The 22,500-nt window shown below is 42.3% G+C and overlaps 1 protein-coding gene across 1 annotated transcript in view; it reads left to right on the top strand.

Annotated features, from left to right (window-relative positions):
* Dg (Dystroglycan) overlaps positions 1-22,500 on the top strand; it is a 388,752-nt gene that overhangs the window by 207,348 nt on the left and 158,904 nt on the right. The gene's annotated exons all lie outside the window — the stretch shown is intronic.

Below are 22,500 nucleotides of genomic sequence, written 5' to 3'. Positions count from 1 at the left end.
ATGCCTTGAGTGACCGTGAGAGATACCTGTCTAGTCGACCTAGCCAATTCTGGGGTGATAGCTATCTATCTCTAGTATACTTGTAGTCAATTCTGTGGTGATAGATATCTGTGGCTAGTCTACCTGTTGTCAATTTTGGGTTAATAGATATGTCTCTAGTCTACCTGTAGTCGATTCCGGGGTGATAGATACCTGTCTGTAGTCTACCAGTAGTCAATTCTGGGGTGATAGGTATCTGTTTGTAGTCGACTTGTAACTAATTCCAGGATATCCCCTCCCCTTTACCTTCCCGCGGTCCAGTCCCAGACTGGGCCTCTTATTGATGTCATGATCAGCCAGGTTATTGGTTCAGGACGCAGGCAGTTCATAGTAAACATCATAGCCCGGTTGATCGGGAACTAACCTGAGGAATTAAGCCAATTTCCTCTTGAAGACAGCTAGGGATGTGCTGGTAGTTGTTCTTATTACGAAGAGAAGCTGATAAATTAGACACATATGCAACTCTTGGGTATCTTTATTGAGGAAACGTTTCGCCACACAGTGGCTTCATCAGTCCATACGTAGGAGAAACTTGAAGAACAGGAGGAGAATGAGGTAATCAGTCCCTCAACCTTGAGTCGATGTGTTCAGTCCATCAATCTTGAATAGAATTGATGGACTGAACACATCGACTCAAGGTTGAGGGACTGATTACCTCATTCTCCTCCTGTTCTTCAAGTTTCTCCTACGTATGGACTGATGAAGCCACTGTGTGGCGAAACGTTTCCTCAATAAAGATACCCAAGAGTTGCATATGTGTCTAATTTATCATGTCGGTTCTCTGAACCATTCATCTACGAAGAGAAGCTGTTGAAGAATCTTGGGTAGTGTGTAATACCTGACACAAGGTAATGTGTCTCGCTATTGTCACGTTTTGTACAACATTTTGAGAGACTGGGAAGGTTCCATACTGCTGGCTGGATGTTGTTATGTTGACACATTGTTAACGCAGGATATTGTTATGTTAACTTGTTGATGTTGATACATTGTTAACACAGGATATTGTTATGTTAACTTGTTGATGTTGATACATTGTTAACGCAGGATATTGCGTCACCTCCATAACCATGACGTCATTCTTGGATATGTCGTCATAAGCGTTCATGACGTCATCTCCCCTCCCCCTCCATCAACTGTTTGTTACATGACTTCATATCCTCCCTCCCCCCTTACCCTCTAAGTACACAACTCTTCCCCTCCTCTCACCCCTTAGGGGGTTATTTCGGGAACTTGAAGCATCTAACTTTTATAAGCCCTGGAGGATGATCCAAGGAATTGGAGCTACGATCAACCTCGTTGGATCAAGCTCGATTACTTTCTATTTCGCAGGCGATGTATGACCCTTACGGGCTTAGTGCTTTTCGGGCCTACATAGTACTCATAGTCTTGTTGAACTCGCTGGTCGCTAACACAGCCTGGTTGATCAGTCAACAGGGAAGTCACGTCTGTTGCCTTCAAGAGGCGACTTGTTAAGTTCCAGGAGTCACTTCTGGAGGTCACCGCCCCCGCGGCCGGGTCCCAGACCAGGCCTCCTGATTGCTTGCCTGATCGATGAAGCTGTTAGTGACCGCCGCTCAGTCCAACGTATGCACCACAACCTGGTTGATCAGGACTGTTTCTACGAATCTGTCGAATTCCCTGAAGACAGTTATAGGTTTATTGCATGAAGGAAAGGTGTTGAAGAGTCGTGGTCCTTTAACACTTATTGAGCTCTCTCAGTGTTCTCATTTCTCTGCTTTTCATCAATTCTTCCTCGAGTCAGTTTATGGTCAGCCTGGCTGGGGACACGGGGGCAGCGACCCCTGAAATCAACCTCAGGTGGACACACACAGGTACGAGTCCTGTCATGGTCGACAGTGGTAGTTTATCTAGTAGCAACCAGTGAAAAGACAGGACCAGGAGCTATGAATCGATCCCTGCAACCACAATTAGGTGAACACACACACACACACACACACACACACACACACACACACACACACACACACACACACACACACACACACACACACACACACACACACACATAACACCAGGCACATCTCCTGAAGCGCACATCAACCAAATAACTGCTGCAGCATATGGGCGCCTAGCAAACCTCAGAACAGCATTCCGACATCTTAATAAGGAATCATTCAGGACCCTGTACACCGTGTACGTTAGGCCCATATTGGAGTATGCGGCACCAGTTTGGAACCCACACCTAGCCAAGCACGTGAAGAAACTAGAGAAAGTGCAAAGGTTTGCAACAAGACTAGTCCCAGAGCTAAGAGGTATGTCCTACGAGGAGAGGTTAAGGGAAATCAACCTGACGACACTGGAGGACAGGAGAGATAGGGGGGACATGATAACGACATACAAAATACTGAGAGGAATTGACAAGGTGGACAAAGACAGGATGTTCCAGAGATTGGACACTGTAACAAGGGGACACAGTTGGAAGCTGAAGACACAGATGAATCACAGGGATGTTAGGAAGTATTTCTTCAGCCACAGAGTAGTCAGTAAGTGGAATAGTTTGGGAAGCGATGTAGTGGAGGCAGGATCCATACATAGCTTTAAGCAGAGGTATGATAAAGCTCATGGCTCAGGGAGAGTGACCTAGTAGCGATCAGTGAAGAGGCGGGGCCAGGAGCTCGGACTCGACCCCCGCAACCTCAACTAGGTGAGTACAACTAGGTGAGTACACACACACACACACACACACACACACACACACACACACACACACACACACACACACACACACACACGCACACGCACGTCTCAAGCACCTACACATGCTTCACGAACATATATATATATATATATATATATATATATATATATATATATATATATATATATATATATATATATATATATATATATATATATATATATATATATATATAATGTGTGTGTGAACACGCACGTCTTACCCACATAATCACACACACGACATGAACACACATGTGAACACGAATAAGTACAGTACATGTATGCTTATGTTTACATGTGTGCTCACAAGTATTATGAGGAGATGATGTGTGTGTGTGTGTGTGTGTGGGAGGGTGGTGGGAGTGGAGCGGATCTGAAGGGACAGGTAGGAGGTGGTGAGAGATGGAGGCAGACATGGAAAGAGGGAGGGGGTGAAATTGAAAGAGTTAAGTGACAAGGAGGGAGAGGAGTGAAGGTGAAAGAGGTGACAAAGAGGGAAAGAGAGAGTGAAGGTGAAAGAGGAGACAGAGAGAGGAAATGACGATCACGAAAGTCTGCCAGAAGGCTTAGGATAGCTTGGAGGTTGAAGGAGGAATGAGTCAGTGTTGTCTGTGTGTGGGGGGGGGGGAGACTCGCTGTACCCTGTCCTTACTTCACTAAATGAACTATGTAGCTCTACTCCACCCAGCCCACCCTCTTATGTCTTACACCCCACACAGCCCATCCTGTCATGCCCTACACCCCACCAAGCCCACCCTCTCATGTCCTCCACCTCACCCAGCCCACCCTCTTACGCCCTCCTACACCCTACCGGCCCCAGACTGACGGCAGGCTTGCAAAGTAGTATTCTAACCCTAGCAACGACAGTCTGGTTGATTAGGACATCCACCGGAAGGCCTGGTCTAGGACCGGGCCGCGGGAGCGTTGACTCTCGGAACACACTCCAGGTAGTCCAGCTCAACCACGTTAATTCTAACCGGACTCATCATGCACCACATCATGCAACAACTTGATTGACGAACCAGAGAGCTTGATCTGGGACCAGAAACAAGAGTTAGACAGACCCCCCCCTAAACCCCCCCCCCATCTTGCCAAGGAGAGGAGTTGGAAATGAATGGTTGTCCAGAGCAATTGGTGTCAATTGCTGGCTGGACAAATACTGTAAGGAAAATGCGGTAACATTCATTGACAACTGGGACCTCTTCTATGGCAGAAATGACATGTATCCCAGGGATGGGGTTCACTTATCTAGGTGTGGGGTGGGAGCACTGGCCAACGCAGTGGAGGGAGCTGTTAGGTCTTTAAACTAGGAATAGTTAGTGGTATGGGTTTTTGCGGGAAAACTGTGAAGTCTCAGGGTAGTAATATGAGTACTAGGAGAACTAGTAATAGGCAAAATGAGGTCGATATCGGAAAGCCAGTGGCTTACACTTCTTGATATAAATCCCAGTAATCTATTTGCCTTATTACGTACGCTTAGGCATTGCTGTCTTGGTTTAAGGTTGCTGCTTACCATAACCCCCAAGTCCTTTTCGCAATCTGTATGGCTAAGTTCTACGTTGTTTAACTTATAAGTGCTAGGGTTATGGACACTCCCGAGCTTCAGAACCTTGCATTTATCTACATTGAACTGCATCTGCCACTTTTCTGACCAAGAGTAGAGTTTGTCTAAATCCTCCTGAAGTTCCCTAACATCTACGTTTGAATCAATTATCCTACCTATCTTCGTGTCATCGGCGAATTTGCTCATATCACTAGTAATTCCTTCATCAAGATCATTGATATATATTATAAACAACAACGGGCCCAAGACTGATCCCTGTGGAACGCCACTTGTTACTGATCCCCACTCGGATTTAACCCCATTTATGGACACTCTCTGCTTCCTGTCTGTGAGCCATGATTCGATCCACGAGAGCACCCTTCCCCCAATGCCATGAGCTGCTACTTTCTTCAACAGTCTTTGGTGCGGAACTCTATCAAAGGCCTTACTAAAATCTAAGTAAACAATATCAAATTCTTTATCGTGGTCAACAGCCTCAAAAGCTTTACTGAAGAAAGTTAATAAATTAGTTAGACAAGACCGGCCTCTTGTGAATCCATGCTGAGTATCATTAATCAAGCTATGCTTATCGAGATGGCTTCTTATAATCTCAGCTATAATTGACTCTAGTAATTTGCCTACAATTGAGGTCAGGCTTATTGGGCGGTAATTTGAGGGTAACGACTTGTCCCCTGTTTTAAAAATAGGAATTACATTAGCCATCTTCCACATATCAGACACTACACCTGTTTGAAGAGATAAATTAAAAATATTAGTTAATGGTTCACAGACTTCCATTTTGCATTCCTTTAGAACCCTTGAAAAAACCTCATCAGGACCCGGTGACTTATTTTGCTTCAGTCCAACTTATCCAACTAGGTAGACTGTTCCACTCATCAACTACCCTATTTCCAAACCAATACTTTCCTATGTCCTTTCTAAATCTAAACTTATCTAATTTAAATCCATTACTCCGGGTTCTCTCTTGGAGAGATATCCTCAAGACCTTATTAATATCCCCTTTATTAATACCTATCTTCCACTTATACACTTCGATCAGGTCTCCCCTGTTTAGGTAAGACACATATGCAACAGTTAGGTATATTGTCGGTAATTCTACCAACTTTATTACAGTTAGGTATCCTTATTTCGAAACGTTTCGCCTACACAGTAGGCTTCTTCAGTCGAGTACAGCAAAGTTGATAGAAGCAGAAGAGACTTGAAGACGATGTAATCAGTCCATCACCCTTAAAGTTTTGAGGTGGTCAGTCCCTCAGTCTGGAGAAGAGTATTGTTCCATTGTCTGGAATAATATAAGGGTGATGGACTGATTACATCGTCTTCAAGTCTCTTCTGCTTCTATCAACTTTGCTGTACTCGTTGATAAATTAGACACATGTGCAACTCTTGGGTATCTTTATTGAGGAAACGTTTCGCCACACAGTGGCTTCATCAGTCCATACATAGGAGAAACTTGAAGAACAGGAGGAGAATGAGGTAATCAGTCCCTCAACCTTGAGTCGATGTGTTCAGTCCATCAATCTTGAGTAGAATACGGCAGATGAGCGGAGAAGCAGCTTATAAACCGTATGGCAGGAGAGGTGTAGCAGTCATAGGTAGTGTCACATTTGTTCAATGTGGAAGTAGGTTGTGCCCAAGAATTAGGCAAGCGAAGAATTCCTAAGTATTAAGATCCCAAGAAGTTGCAGTGTCTGACAGGTTTGTAGATGAATGGTTCAGAGAACCGACTTGTTGATAAATTAGACACATGTGCAACTCTTGGGTATCTTTATTGAGGAAACGTTTCGCCACACAGTGGCTTCATCAGTCCATACATAGGAGAAACTTGAAGAACAGGAGGAGAATGAGGTAATCAGTCCCTCAACCTTGAGTCGATGTGTTCAGTCCATCAATCTTGAGTAGAATACGGCAGATGAGCGGAGAAGCAGCTTATAAACCGTATGGCAGGAGAGGTGTAGCAGTCATAGGTAGTGTCACATTTGTTCAATGTGGAAGTAGGTTGTGCCCAAGAATTAGGCAAGCGAAGAATTCCTAAGTATTAAGATCCCAAGAAGTTGCAGTGTCTGACAGGTTTGTAGATGAATGGTTGAGGGACTGATTACCTCATTCTCCTCCTGTTCTTCAAGTTTCTCCTATGTATGGACTGATGAAGCCACTGTGTGGCGAAACGTTTCCTCAATAAAGATACCCAAGAGTTGCACATGTGTCTAATTTATCAACATGTCGGTTCTCTGAACCATTCATTTGCTGTACTCGACTGAAGAAGCCTACTGTGTAGGCGAAACGTTTCGAAATAAAGATACCTAACTGTTGCATATGTGTCTTACCTAAACAACCTGTCGGTATTTTATACCATTTTATTGTTCCCTCATTCTTCGTCTAACAAGTGAATGTAACTTAAGAGTCTTCAATCTTTCTTCATAAGAAAGATTTCTAATGCTATGTATTAATTTAGTCATCCTACGCTGAACGTTTTCTAACGAATTTATGTCCATTCTGTAATATGGAGACCAGAATTGAGCTGCATAATCTAGGTGAGGCCTTACTAATGACGTATAAAGCTGCAGTATGACCTCTGGACTTCTGTTGCTTACACTTCTTGATATAAATCCCAATAATCTATTTGCCTTATTACGTACGCTTAGGCATTGCTGTCTTGGTTTAAGGTTGCTGCTTACCATAACCCCCAAATCCTTTTCGCAATCTGTATGGCTAAGTTCTACATTATTTAACTTATAAGTGCTAGGGTTATGGACACTCCCGAGCTTCAGAACCTTAAGAACATAAGAACATAAGAAAGGAGGAACACTGCAGCAGGCCTGTGGGCCCATACTAGGCAGGTCCTTTACAATTCATCCCACTAACAAACATTTGCCCAACCCAATTTTCAATGCCACCCAAGAAATAAGCTCTGATGTGCAAGTCCCACTCAAATCCAACCCCATAATCTAGGTGAGGCCTTACTAATGATGTATAAAGCTGAGTGGTGACGTGTACTTAGCTTTAGTGGTGACGTGTACTTAGCTCTGTGAAGACCTGTTTGTGTGCTCTTGAGTGGTGACCTGTACTTTGAGTGCTGACCTGTACTTAACTCTGTGAAGAAGTGTCTTGTTTGCTCCCGTGGACTGAACCAAGATGCCCTCCATCGAGCAACTTTACCAGCAACTTAAGGAAGAATTGAGGGCAGCGAAGATGGAGATACGGCGACTGACCGAAGAAAACAAGAGGATTCGTAGTAGTCCTCCTGTTTCGAGTCCTCAGGTCAAGAAGGGATCGTGGTCAGTGGTTGGACAGCAGGGGACGACGAAGTTGACGATCAAGAAGACGAATGGAAAGCCAGAAACGATGAAGAAGAAAGAGACTGCTGTGGAAACTCCCGTGGAAACCTCCAACGCATTCTCGGTGCTACCCGACGAATGTGAGTCTACTACTGGGATCGTCACGACGAACGACAACAAGGAAGGTAAGAATATTGTTGTTGTTGGGGATAGCCAGGTTAGATACATGGATAGGGCATTCTGCTTGAAGGACAGGAGTAGGAGACAAAGGGTATGCTTTCCTGGGGCTGGGATGGAGGACATTGTTAGCCGGCTTGACAACATCATGAACGGTAATGGGATCAATCCTATTATTTGCCTCAGTGCTGGAGGCAATGATGTTGGCAAGCGTAGAAGTGAGGATTTAGTTAGAAAGTTCAGGACAGCTATAGACATGATTAGGAAGAAGGGGGGGCGCCCTGTTATATGTGGCATTTTGCCAAGAAGAGGTGTTGGTAATGAATGGTTGTCCAGAGCAATTGGTATTAATTGTTGGCTGGATAAACACTGTAAGGATAATGCAGTACCATTCATTGACAACTGGGACAACTTCTATGGCCGAAATGACATGTATGCCAGGGATGGGGTTCACTTATCCAGGGCAGGTGTGGGTTTTCTTGCTAACTCAGTTGAGGGGGTTGTTAGGACTTTAAACTAGGATTAGTTAGAGGTATGGGTTTTTGCAGGAAAACTGTGAAGTCGCAGGGTAGTAATATGAGTACTAGGAGAACTAGTAATAGGCAAAATGAGGTGGATATTGGAAAGCCAGTGGCACTAATTGACAAGGACAGTAATAGGTTTAGTGGAATAATAGAAAAAAGCAGGAAGGGTAAAGAGAGAGGAGGGTCATTAAAAGTTTATTACACAAATAGTCGCAGTGCTAGGAATAAGATGGATGAGTTGAGACTAGTTGCTAGTGCAGGTAACATAGATGTATTTGCCATTACTGAGACGTGGTTTAATTCAAAAAGTCGGGACATGCCTGCAGAATGTCACATTCAGGGTTTTAAATTGTTCCAAGTAGATAGAAGTATCGGGAAGGGGGGTGGGGTGGCATTGTATGTCCGAGATCGCTTGAACTGTTGCATAAAAACGGGTATTAAGTCTGAAGTAACACATACAGAGTCTGTTTGGATAGAATTTTCAGAGGGGCATGAAAAATTAATTTTAGGTGTGATATACCGTCCCCCAAATTTAGATAGGGACCAGGGGAGACTACTATGGGAGGAAATTGTTAGGGCCACAAGGCACGATAATGTAGTAATTCTAGGAGACTTTAACTTTAGTCATATTGATTGGAATTTCTTGACTGGGAATTTAGAATCATACGATTTCTTAGAAGTAGTTCAGGATTGTTTTTTGAAGCAGTTTGTGACAGAACCTACAAGGGGAAATAACCTGCTTGACTTAGTTCTGGCAAACAATGAATCCCTTGTTAATAATTTAGAAGTTTCAGAGGAACTGGGTGCTAGCGACCACAAATCAATTACATTTAGAATTGAATGGAAGTATGATAGTAGGGATAACTCAGTAACAGTCCCAGATTTTCGCTTAGCAGATTACGATGGGCTTAGAGAACACTTATCATCTGTTGACTGGGGTAACGAAGAGAGCTATCAATATGACAGTTTTCTAAACACAATACATGCTGCTCAAAGAACGTTTATCCCTTATAAGGAAATTAGATCAAATAGAAATGACCCAAAATGGATGAATAATAGGCTGAAATATCTACTAGGGCATAAGAAAGGAATTTATAGGCGTATCAAAAGAGGCGAGGGTCATCTTATGAATCAGTATATAGACATTAAGAGGGACATTAAAAAGGGGATAAGAAAAGCTAAAAGGGACTATGAAATTAAAGTTGCTAGGGATTCTAAAACTAATCCAAAAAGTTTTTTCCAGGTATATAGAACAAAAGTCAGAGATAAGATAGGTCCCCTTAAAAATAACTATGGGCATCTTACTGACAAAGAGAATGAAATGTGCTCGATTTTAAATAATTATTTTCTCTCGGTTTTTACACAGGAAGACACTAATAATATCCCGGTAATTAATTTTTATAGTGGATCAGAAGAAGATAAATTATGTAACATCACAGTCACTAGTGAAATGGTTGTGAAGCAGATAGACCGACTGAAGCAAAATAAGTCACCGGGTCCTGATGAGGTTTTTTCAAGGGTTCTTAAGGAATGCAAAATGGAAGTCTGTGAACCATTAACTAATATTTTTAATTTATCTCTTCAAACAGGTGTAGTGTCTGATATGTGGAAGATGGCTAATGTAATTCCTATTTTTAAAACAGGGGACAAGTCGTTACCGTCAAATTACCGCCCAATAAGCCTGACCTCAATTGTAGGCAAGTTGCTAGAGTCAATTATAGCTGAGATTATAAGAAGCCATCTCGATAAGCATAGCTTGATTAATGATACTCAGCATGGATTCACAAGAGGCCGGTCTTGTCTAACTAATTTATTAACTTTCTTCAGTAAAGCTTTTGAGGCTGTTGACCACGATAAAGAATTTGATATTATTTACTTAGATTTTAGTAAGGCATTTGATAGAGTTCCACACCAAAGACTGTTGAAGAAAGTAGCATCTCATGGCATTGGGGGGAGGGTGCTCTCGTGGATCGAGTCATGGCTCACAGACAGGAAGCAGAGAGTGTCCATAAATGGGGTTAAATCCGAGTGGGGATCAGTAACAAGTGGCGTTCCACAGGGATCAGTCTTGGGCCCGTTGTTGTTTATAATATATATCAATGATCTTGATGAAGGAATTGCTAGTGATATGAGCAAATTCGCCGATGACACGAAGATAGGTAGGATAATTGATTCAAACGTAGATGTTAGGGAACTTCAGGAGGATTTAGACAAACTCTACTCTTGGTCAGAAAAGTGGCAGATGCAGTTCAATGTGGATAAATGCAAGGTTCTGAAGCTCGGGAGTGTCTATAACCCTAGCACTTATAAGTTAAATAATGTAGAACTTAGCCATACAGATTGCGAAAAGGACTTGGGGGTTATGGTAAGCAGCAACCTTAAACCAAGACAGCAATGCCTAAGCGTACGTAATAAGGCAAATAGATTACTGGGATTTATATCAAGAAGTGTAAGCAACAGAAGTCCAGAGGTCATACTGCAGCTTTATACATCATTAGTAAGGCCTCACCTAGATTATGCAGCTCAATTCTGGTCTCCATATTACAGAATGGACATAAATTCGTTAGAAAACATTCAGCGTAGGATGACTAAATTAATACATAGCATTAGAAATCTTCCTTATGAAGAAAGATTGAAGACTCTTAAGTTACATTCACTTGTTAGACGAAGAATGAGGGGAGACCTGATCGAAGTGTATAAGTGGAAGATAGGTATTAATAGGGGGGATATTAACAAGGTCTTGAGGATATCTCTCCAAGAGAGAACCCGCAGTAATGGATTTAAATTAGATAAGTTTAGATTTAGAAAGGACATAGGAAAGCATTGGTTTGGAAATAGGGTAGTTGATGAGTGGAACAGTCTACCTAGTTGGGTTATTGAGGCTAGGACTTTGGGTAGTTTCAAATTTAGGTTGGATAAGTACATGAGTGGGAGGGGTTGGATTTGAGTGGGACATGCACATCGGAGCTTGTTTCTTGGGTGGCATTGAAAATTGGGTTGGGCAAATGTTTTGTTAGTGGGATGAATTGTAAAGGACCTGCCTAGTATGGGCCAACAGGCCTGCTGCAGTGTTCCTCCTTTCTTATGTTCTTATGTTCTTGTTAATATCCCCTTTATTAATACCTATCTTCCACTTATACACTTCGATCAGGTCTCCCCTCATTCTTCGTCTAACAAGTGAATGTAACTTAAGAGTCTTCAATCTTTCTTCATAAGGAAGATTTCTAATGCTATGTATTAATTTAGTCATCCTACGCTGAATGTTTTCTAACGAATTTATGTCCATTCTGTAATATGGAGACCAGAATTGAGCTGCATAATCTAGGTGAGGCCTTACTAATGATGTATAAAGCTGCAGTATGACCTCTGGACTTCTGTTGCTTACACTTCTTGATATAAATCCCAGTAATCTATTTGCCTTATTACGTACGCTTAGGCATTGCTGTCTTGGTTTAAGGTTGCTGCTTACCATAACCCCCAAGTCCTTTTCGCAATCTGTATGGCTAAGTTCTACATTATTTAACTTATAAGTGCTAGGGTTATGGACACTTCCGAGCTTCAGAACCTTGCATTTATCTACATTGAACTGCATCTGCCACTTTTCTGACCAAGAGTAGAGTTTGTCTAAATCCTCCTGAAGTTCTCTAACATCTACGTTTGAATCAATTATCCTACCTATCTTCGTGTCATCGGCGAATTTGCTAATATCACTAGTAATTCCTTCATCAAGATCATTGATATATATTATAAACAACAACGGGCCCAAGACTGATCCCTGTGGAACGCCACTTGTTACTGATCCCCACTCGGATTTAACCCCATTTATGGACACTCTCTGCTTCCTGTCTGTGAGCCATGATTCGATCCACGAGAGCACTCTTCCCCCAATGCCATGAGCTGCTACTTTCTTCAACAGTCTTTGGTGCGGAACTCTATCAAATGCCTTACTAAAATCTAAGTAAATAATATCAAATTCTTTATCGTGGTCAACAGCCTCAAAAGCTTTACTGAAGAAAGTTAATAAATTAGTTAGACAAGACCGGCCTCTTGTGAATCCATGCTGAGTATCATTAATCAAGCTATGCTTATCGAGATGGCTTCTTATAATCTCAGCTATAATTGACTCTAGTAATTTGCCTACAATTGAGGTCAGGCTTATTGGGCGGTAATTTGACGGTAACGACTTGTCCCCTGTTTTAAAAATAGGAATTACATTAGCCATCTTCCACATATCAGACACTACACCTGTTTGAAGAGATAAATTAAAAATATTAGTTAATGGTTCACAGACTTCCATTTTGCATTCCTTTAAAACCCTTGAAAAAACCTCATCAGGACCCGGTGACTTATTTTGCTTCAGTCGGTCTATCTGCTTCACAACCATTTCACTAGTGTAATAAAGTTGGTAGAATTACCGACAATATGTAAAGTAAAAGGACACAAGTGCAACTAATGTGACATTTATTGTGGCAACGTCTCGCTCTCCAGGAGCTTTATCAAGCTTGATAAAGCTCCTGGAGAGCGAGACGTTGCCGCAATAAATGTCACATTAGTTGCACTTGTGTCCTTTTACTTTACATTTCACTAGTGACTGTGATGTTACATAATTTATCTTCTTCTGATCCACTATAAAAATTAATTACCGGAATATTATTAGTGTCTTCCTGTGTAAAAACCGAGAGAAAATAATTATTTAAAATCGAGCACATTTCATTCAGTAAGATGCCCATAGTTACTTTTAAGGGGACCTATCTTATCTCTGACTTTTGTTCTATAGACCTGGAAAAAACTTTTTGGGTTAGTTTTAGAATCCCTAGCAACTTCAATTTCATAGTCCCTTTTAGCTTTTCTTATCCCCTTTTTAATGTCTCTCTTAATGTCAATATACTGATTCATAAGATGACCCTTGCCTCTTTTGATACGCCTATAAATTCCTTTCTTATGCCCTAGTAGATATTTCAGCCTATTATTCATCCATTTTGGGTCATTTCTATTTGATCTAATTTCCTTGTAAGGGATAAACGTTCTTTGAGCAGCATGTATTGTGCTCAGAAAACTGTCATATTGATGGCTATCTTCGTTACCCCAGTCAACAGATGATAAGTGTTCTCTAAGCCCATCGTAATCTGCTAAGCGAAAATCTGGGACTGTTACTGAGTTATCCCTACTATCATACTTCCATTCAATTCTAAATGTAATTGATTTGTGGTCGCTAGCACCCAGTTCCTCTGAAACTTCTAAATTATTAACAAGGGATTCATTGTTTGCCAGAACTAAGTCAAGCAGGTTATTACCCATTGTAGGTTCAGTCACAAACTGCTTCAAAAAACAATCCTGAACTACTTCTAAGAAGTCGTATGATTCTAAATTCCCAGTCAAGAAATTCCAATCAATATGACTAAAGTTAAAGTCTCCTAGAATTACTACATTATCGTGCCTTTTGGCCCTAACAATTTCCTCCCATAGCAGTCTCCCCTGGTCCCTATCTAAATTTGGGGGACGGTATATCACACCTAAAATTAATTTTTCATGCCCCTCTGAAAATTCTATCCAAACAGACTCTGTATGTGTTGCTTCAGACTTAATACCCATTTTTATGCAACAGTTCAAGCGATCTCGGACATACAATGCCACCCCACCCCCCTTCCCGATACTTCTATCTACTTGGAACAATTTAAAACCCTAAATGTGACATTCTGCAGGCATGTCCCGACTTTTTGAATTAAACCACGTCTCAGTAATGGCAAATACATCAATGTTACCTGCACTAGCAACTAGTCTCAACTCGTCCATCTTATTCCTAGCACTGCGACTATTTGTGTAATAAATATTTAAAGACCCTCCTCTCTCTTTACCCTTCCTGCTCCTTTCTGTTATTCCACTAAACCTATTACTGTCCTTGTCAATTAGTGCCACTGGCTTTCCAATATCCACCTCATTTTGCCTATTACTAGTTCTCCTAGTACTAATATTACTACCCTTCGACTTCACAGTTTTCCCGCCAAAACCCATACCACTAACTATTCCTAGTTTAAAGACCTAACAGCTCCCTCCACTGCGTTGGCTAGTGCTCCCACCCCACACCTAGATAAGTGAACCCCATCCCTGGCATACATGTCATTTCTGCCATAGAAGAGGTCCCAGTTGTCAATGAATGTTACCGCATTTTCCTTACAGTATTTGTCCAGCCAGCAATTGACACCAATTGCTCTGGACAACCATTCATTTCCAACTCCTCTCCTTGGCAAAATGCCACATATGACAGGTTTCCCACCCTTCCTCCTAATTATCTCTATTGCTGACCTATACCTGCTAATCAGGTCCTCACTCCTACGTCTGCCAACATCGTTGCCTCCAGCACTGAGACAGATAATAGGATTGCTCCCATTACCTCTCATGATGTCATCCAGACAGCTAACAATATCCTTCATCCCAGCCCCAGGAAAACACACTCTCTGCCTCCTACTCCTATCCTTCAAGCAGAATGCCCTATCCATGTACCTAATCTGGCTATCCCCAACAACAACAATGTTTTTACCTTCCTTGGCGTCGTCCTTCGTGATGCTCCCAGTAGTCGACTCACATTCGTCAGGTAGCATTACACCTCTTGTGGAATTCGTCAAGACGTTCTCGATGGTCTTCATTGGGGTTTCTAGGGATGTCTCACTCACGTCTGCCAATGCTTCCTTGGTGCTCGTTGTGGCATTCCCAGTAGAACACTCACATTCGTCAGGTAGCACCGAGAATGGGTTGGAAGTTTCCACGGTAGTCTTCTGGTTTCTCGTTGTTTCTGCCTCTCCAACCGTTTTCTTGATCCTCAGCTTGGTTCCATGTTGCCCGGCCACTGAACAAGCTCCCCTCTTAACCTGGGGACTCACAACAGGAGGATTACTACGAATCCTCTTGTTCTCCTCCGTTAATCGCCGTATCTCCAGCTTAGCAACTCTGAGCTCTTCTCTCAGCTGCTGGTAAAGTTACTCAAGAGAGGGCATCCTGGTTCAGATTCACAGAGAGCACACAAACAGGTCTTCACAAAGCTAAGTACACGTCACCACTGAGCTAAGTACACTACAAAAAATATGAATTAGACGTGTAACATCTGGGTATCTTTATTTTGTAGACGTTTCGCCATCCAGTGACTTTGTTAATTCAATATAGAAGACTGGAGAAGTAGATGAGGTAATCAGTCCCTCAGCCTAGGAACAGGTGTTCAGTACCGTAGTCTTGATGAAGCACAGACACTTGCTCCTAGGCTGAGGGACTGATTGTTTCATCTTCAACCACTTCAGTCTTATGTATTTTATTGATAAAGCCATTGGTTGGCGAAATGTCGACAGAGTAAAGATACCCAGTGTGCGGAGTTGATTTCGGACCGGCCCTGTCCCTGACCAGGTCTCTTGGTTGATGGCCTGATCGATCAGGTGGTTGGTGCCAGATGCAAAGCAGTCCAATGTAGGCACAACACCTCGGCTTGAACTTATACAGTGGCGGGCCATCATTTACTGAGACCTGCGTCAGGAAACACTGACGAATCTTACGTAACCTGAGTTCCATTTTGAAGACAGCCAGGGGGGTTGTTACTAATTCCTCTTAGGTATGTAAGAAGTAAGAAGTTAGTTAAAAACTTTTGATCCTCTTACACTTTTTGAGTTATCTCTTTGTGCTCAGTGCACCCCTGCCTCTCATTAAAGGTATTTTGCATCGTCTGCCAAACCTTACTTTCACACCTGGCGTCTTAGTTGATGACCTGGTCACAGTTACTCACGTCAAGCTGCCTCCCGCGATCAGTGACATAATATAATTAGACCATCAAACCTGAGGACTGGGAAGAAGGGAAAGAGACGTAGAAAGTGGAGAAATAAAGAGAAAGGATGTGGGTATGATGAAGGAAAGATAAAGTTGTTAGCGTGTACCTGTACTATTAGTCCTACCAGTGTTCCTACCTGGCAGGTAGCCCAAACACTGATACATGACAGTCTTACATAACTTTGACATTAAAGATTAGTCTTACTGACATGATAGTAGTGGAACACTTTACAGACCACTATCAGAGTACACTGTACAACAAGGCAGCAGTGTGGTGGATCTGGGAGTAAGATGGTGGGAGAAGACCTGCGTTCAACCATCACAACATTGTTATTATCGGAAATGTTGATAAATGGTTCAGAGAACCGACGGGATGATGAATTAGACGCCTGTGCAACACTTGGGTATTTTTTCAAGATTGGTGGACTGATCATGTCAACTCCAGGCTGATGGACTGATTACCTCAAACTCCTCCTCATCTTTGTATTGGACTGATGAAGCCTGGCGAAACGTTTCTACAATAAAGATAGCCAAGTGTTGCACAAGTGTGTAATTCATTATGTTATTGGAAATGCAAAGAAGTGGTAGCCTGGATAAACACGAACTTTTAAAACAAAAGTTGGCAGTTCAGTAATGATACACTTCAGGCACTCCAATGTTGCTTTTCTCAGACCCACTGAATAATAATAATAATCTTTATTTCTACAAGTACATGTACAACGTATACAGACTTAACGGACATCACTGACATATCATATAGAAAGCCCCTTGTTATGTAGAGCTTTTCATGCATATTAGATTAATTTTGTCTATCTCTTCCGTCATGTCATTCACATATACCAGAAAGAGCACTGGTCCTAGGACTGACCCCTGTGGGACCCCGCTCATCACAGGCACCCACTGTGATACCTCATCACGTACAATGACTCGTTGCTTCCCTGTCAGGTATTCTCTGATCCATTGCAGTGCCCTTCCTGTTGCACGTGACTGATCCTCTAGCTTTTGCACTAATCTCTTTGTGTGTGCGTGTATGTGTGTGCGTGCATTTATGTGTGCGTGTATGTGTGTGTGTGCGTGCATGTATGTGTGCGTGTATGTATGTGTGCGTGCATGTATGTGTGCGTGTATGTATGTGTGTGCGTGCATGTATGTGTGCGTGTATGTGTATGTGCTTGTGCGCATAAGTAACCCTCACAATCGTAAGATAATGTTAATGTTGATATTTTTTGGCACACATGTAATATTAATATTTTAAAAAGTATCGGCTGGTATCAGTCATTTTTTCACCGATACCATGAAATTGGCCGATACCGATACCTTGGCACCTCCCTAGTTTTAACATATTTAGAATCCTAAATCTCACTGATTTGTTTATGCATTTACCGGTACTTTTAACCAAGAAACTGAATGGGTGACAGTATGTTTGATCGGTTAAGTACCTGGGAATGCGGAAGAATCACGTTTCTCTGGTCAATGCGGATCTGTACGTCTAGACTGACGTATCCACTGTATATAATTAACATCCTCTCGGCGCCTTATTTGCCACCTCTTTGACATAATCTGTCTTGACAATTGGCGTGGTGTGCCACAGGTCACAGTATTTCACAGATCATAGGTGTGTTACAGTATTTCACGGGTCACAGGTATGTCACAGTATTTGACAGGTCACAGGTATGTCACAGTATTTCACAGGTCTCAGTTATGTCACAGTATTTCACAGGTCTCAGTTATGTCACAGTATTTCACAGATCACAGGTATATCACAGTATTTCACAGGTCATAGGTATGTCACAGTATTTCACAGGTCACAGGTATGTCATAGGTATAGGTTCAGGGCAGGTCTCTTCTGCCTTGCACAATTGCTAGATCATGGATGATCTGGAAGACGAGCTTAGTGCTGATGTGAACGCTGATGTACACACATCAGTGCTGATGTGTACACTAACAAGTGCGACCATGGTGTGATAGCACACAAAATGCTTGGAGAAGGAATAACTGATTATTATTATTATTATTATTATTATTATTATTATTATTATTATTATTATTATTATTATTATTATTATTATATTCAAAGAAAATGCTAAAGGAATAACTGAAAATGTGGCCAAATGGATATTTAACCTCTTAGCAAATAGAACCCGGAGAGTAGTAGTAAACAGAGAGAAGTTGGAGGCTGCCACATTGAAAAACTGTGTTCCTCAAGGCAAGGTACTCTCCCCACTTCAGTTTTTCGTACTTATATCCCACATTGACAAGGACATAAATCATAGCTCCGAAACATCCTTTGCTGATAACACCAAAATCTCTAATGAGAGTAGCGTCCGTGGAAGACACAGCGAATCTTCAGGTGGGTATTAATCAAGTCTTCCAGTAGGCCGCTGACAATAATAAGACTTTAACGAGGACCAGTTTCAAGTGCTCCGTTATGGAAGAATAGAGTAAATAAAGACTGTAACAGTACCGGGCAAACTCAAGTCATTCAGTAGAGCGAAAGCTCCGTGTGCGAGATTTAGGAGTAATGATGTCGGAAGATCCCGTATTCAAGGATCACAGCAGTGTTGCCATTGCTACCACAAGGAAAATGATAGACTGGGTAACTAGAAGTTTCAAGACAAGAGATACTGCTAATGTTGTCTCCAAGCTGGAATACTGAGTGTCACCTTCAAGGCAGGGGAGATTGCTGAGCTGTAAAACATACATAGAACTTTCACTGCTCGTATATACTCAAGCATCTGAACTACTGGGAACACTTGAAGTCCCTTCAACTGTAATTTTTTGGAAAATAGGCGAGAAAAGTACATAACAGTATACACCTGGAATATCTTGGAGTAACCGGTCCCAAACCTTAACACCGAGGTCACTCCATATGAGAAGAGACTTGGCAGATGGTGCAAAAAGTAGGAACGCGACGAGTACACTAAGAGAACTTTACGTATATCATAGGTCCCCGACTCTTCAACGCCCTCCCTCCATGCATACATATGCCTCACAGCCTGGCTGATCAGGAGCTGACATAAATTCCTTATGTCAGGTCCAGATTATTCAGAGGTTTGTTGGTAATTCGCACAAAGGGAAGGCGTTGAAGAGTCGAGGACCTCTGACATTTATCAAAGTCTCTCTTAGTGTACTCGTCGCACCTCTGCTTTTATTGGGAATATTTTGCACCGTCTGCCAAGTTTCTTTACGTTCGTACGAAATGATGTCGGTGTGCAAGTTTGGGATCAGCCCCTCCAGGATTTTCAAAGTGTAAATTAGTATGATGTAAGTTTCTCGCTTACGTTTCAAGAAGTACAGTAGGAGAGATTTGAGGCGTTCCCTGTAGTCAGATGTTTGACTGAATGTATACGGGGAGTGAAAGTTCTCTGTATGTTTTTTAACTTAGCAATCTTACCTGCCTTTGAAGGGCACCATGTCTGCCAGGGCATAAGATAAACTTTTTTAATAAATTTATTTTTAGGTAATGTGCTTTACTGACATACATAATGTACATGTGACTGTACAATGTTTCTAGTACTTCATCATATTTTATTACGAAGCTTAAGTACTCATCACTTATCTGTATTTTATAATACTTTCAATATACAGAAGCTAACTTGGTACGTGAGTGTACAGACCCTAATATTAAATCTTTTCTCTTCATGAGCCATACTGAAATGTTAACGTGGGACTGCGTGCTGTGAGTGCCAGTAGTCTGACTAATGAAGCTGTCACACAGGGGACTGCTTGAATATGGGGCCTGTTAGGCGTTGACTCCTGGAACACCCTCATAATAATATTTACACAAAACTTGCCGACTGACACTTGTCTGTCTCTAAGATTGAATGTTAGTTGGCGCTTTGACGGTTTACTCCGCCTGAAGGTAACGCTTCATTGTGTTTTACAGTAAAATCTATCGTTCTCGGAGGTTTGTCAGTGTTGCAGACTAGGCTGGCGCGATGTTCGTGACCCTTCCAACGGAAGTTCTGGTTTTTAACGTCGCGACAACGGACGTGCGTGTGAGATTTGGCTATTAATATAGTTATTTTTTGTTGTTGTTTCTTGCTGATTAATACTGTTCGTTGATACTGTCTTAGTTATGTGTATTCTTTGTGTAACGGCGAACACGTTTATGATACCACCTTGGCTCTATATATTCTTGTGTACAGGTGAACATGTTGGTCTCTGATACCACCTTCGTTATGTTTATATATTACTTTCTATGTTTATATTAATTTTCTGCGCCTCATATGTATAAATTTGGTGGATGTTTTCATGAGTGTACATCAATGTTGTTTATTTGTCTCTGCTGCCTTAACTGTTACCTGGAGGTTACCTGGAGGTTATTCCGGGGATCAACGCCCCCGCGGCCCGGTCCATGACCAGGTCTCCCGATGGATCAGGGCCTGATCAACTAGGCTGTTACTGCTGGCCGCACGCAGTGTGAGTATGTTTTGTGCAGAGAAATGATGAGTATGTTAACTGATGATTATTATTGTTGTTATTATTTTTATAGTTGCTTGACGCCCATGTGGCGCTCTTTATTGTTCTTGAGGGAGCATGAGTCTTGTTGATCTTCTCTCTGGCTCTTACTTTTCAACAGCTGCTCTCTCTCTCTCTCTCTCTCTCTCTCTCTCTCTCTCTCTCTCTCTCTCTCTCTCTCTCTCTCTCTCTCTCTCTCTCTCTCTCTCTCTCTCTCTCTCTCTCTCTCTCTCTCTCTCAGTTTCATACACAAACACACATCAGCCTCTGACATCATGTGGGGCTTGTCATTCCTGTTGAATCATCCCTCCCTATCCATCATCCCCACCCTCACACTCCACTCTCACACCCCACCCTCACACCCTACACTCACACCCCACCCACACACCCCACCCACACACCCCACCCCCACATTCCCCAACCACTAAAAGTGCTAGTAACCTGATAAGACTGAGATAAGACGATGACAGGTCGATAAGCCAGGGTAAGCCACAATGTGTTGCTTTTTAACAGGTCGTTCCCGTTCACTGGCTTTGGCTGACTGGGCACTGTTTGTACCTCTGTTGGTCTGGTCACTCCTGCTGGTCCCTCTTCACGGGTCTCTGGCATCGCCCAGAGTACAACCCATTGTCCTAAGATAAGATAAGATAAGATTTCGTTCGGATTTTTAACCCCGGAGGGTTAGCCACCCAGGATAACCCAAGAAAGTCAGTGCGTCATCGAGGACTGTCTAACTTATTTCCATTGGGGTCCTTAATCTTGTCCCCCAGGATGCGACCCACACCAGTCGACTAACACCCAGGTACCTATTTGCTGCTAGGTGAACAGGACAACAGGTGTAAGGAAACGTGTCGAAATGTTTCCACCCGCCGGGAATCGAACCCGGGCTCTCCGTGTGTGAAGATAATTTATATTTGTTTTGTGATGGTTATATGGGCAGGCTGGCTGCCAAGAGTAACAGCCTTGTCTATCAAGCAATCAAGAGGAAGGTCTGGCCCTTGGCAGGGCCTCAGGAGTAAAAAAAACTCCCGAAAGTAACAGGTAAATCACAGATTTCTAGTTGTAGGAAGGAACTTGATAAGCTCCTTTAATGAGTTTCTGATTAGTCAAGCTGTGGAGCCGACGATGGACTGCGTTCTGCTAGCACCAACAGCGTGACTAATCAGGCTACGAGGAGGCCTGGTCTGGAACTGGTTGGGAGAGTGGTAACTCCTAGAATCAACTATAGTAACCTATAGATAAGAAGGAACATGATTAGTTCTTCGGGTCAGTTACTGATCAGCTGGGTAAGGTGCCTACATCGGACTGCGTGCTGTTGGCATTAACAGTCTAATCAATCAAATTATCAGTCAAGAGGGCTACGGGGACTACAGGCAGGTAGAAGGTAAAGATTGTAGCGGCACGAACAACGAAGAACTCATTAGAGACATAACAATCACAAGAACAGTATACTCTGACCACAACATCATAGAAGTATAAAGGAATATAAACTCAGGGCTGGGGAACTCCAGCACTAATGTACGAGAAGAGATGTTCAGTAAATTTAACATCAACAACCATAGAATTGACTGGAAAAACTGAACACTGAAGCATACAAGATGTGTGTTAAATATGTGCCATTGAGGAAACCTTGAAGATCAGATATAGAAAGAGAGCGTTCTACGCTTAAAATGGTGAATGTCATAACGAAGGAAAGATAATCGTAACCAAGAGATCACCGATATAGAACAAAAACTTTAGCTGTCGTACCAAACAGAAGAAGCACAGAGGGAACGAAAGGCCATACAGGATATTGCAAGAAACCTCAGATTATTTCAGTTCAACTGCAAAATTCAAGTTAAGAACTACCTGTAGAATTGTGCCCTTATTAAAAGGTGGTTCATATACTGACGATAAATAGGAAATGAACGAAATTCTGTGTTCAACAACCCACTAAATGAAAGCAGGGTAG

Source organism: Cherax quadricarinatus, chromosome 7 (genome assembly GCF_038502225.1).
Source record: "Cherax quadricarinatus isolate ZL_2023a chromosome 7, ASM3850222v1, whole genome shotgun sequence".
Classification (NCBI taxonomy): domain Eukaryota; kingdom Metazoa; phylum Arthropoda; class Malacostraca; order Decapoda; family Parastacidae; genus Cherax; species Cherax quadricarinatus.
Note: the sequence above shows the minus strand (reverse complement) of the source record. Positions and strands in the feature narration are given on the sequence as shown.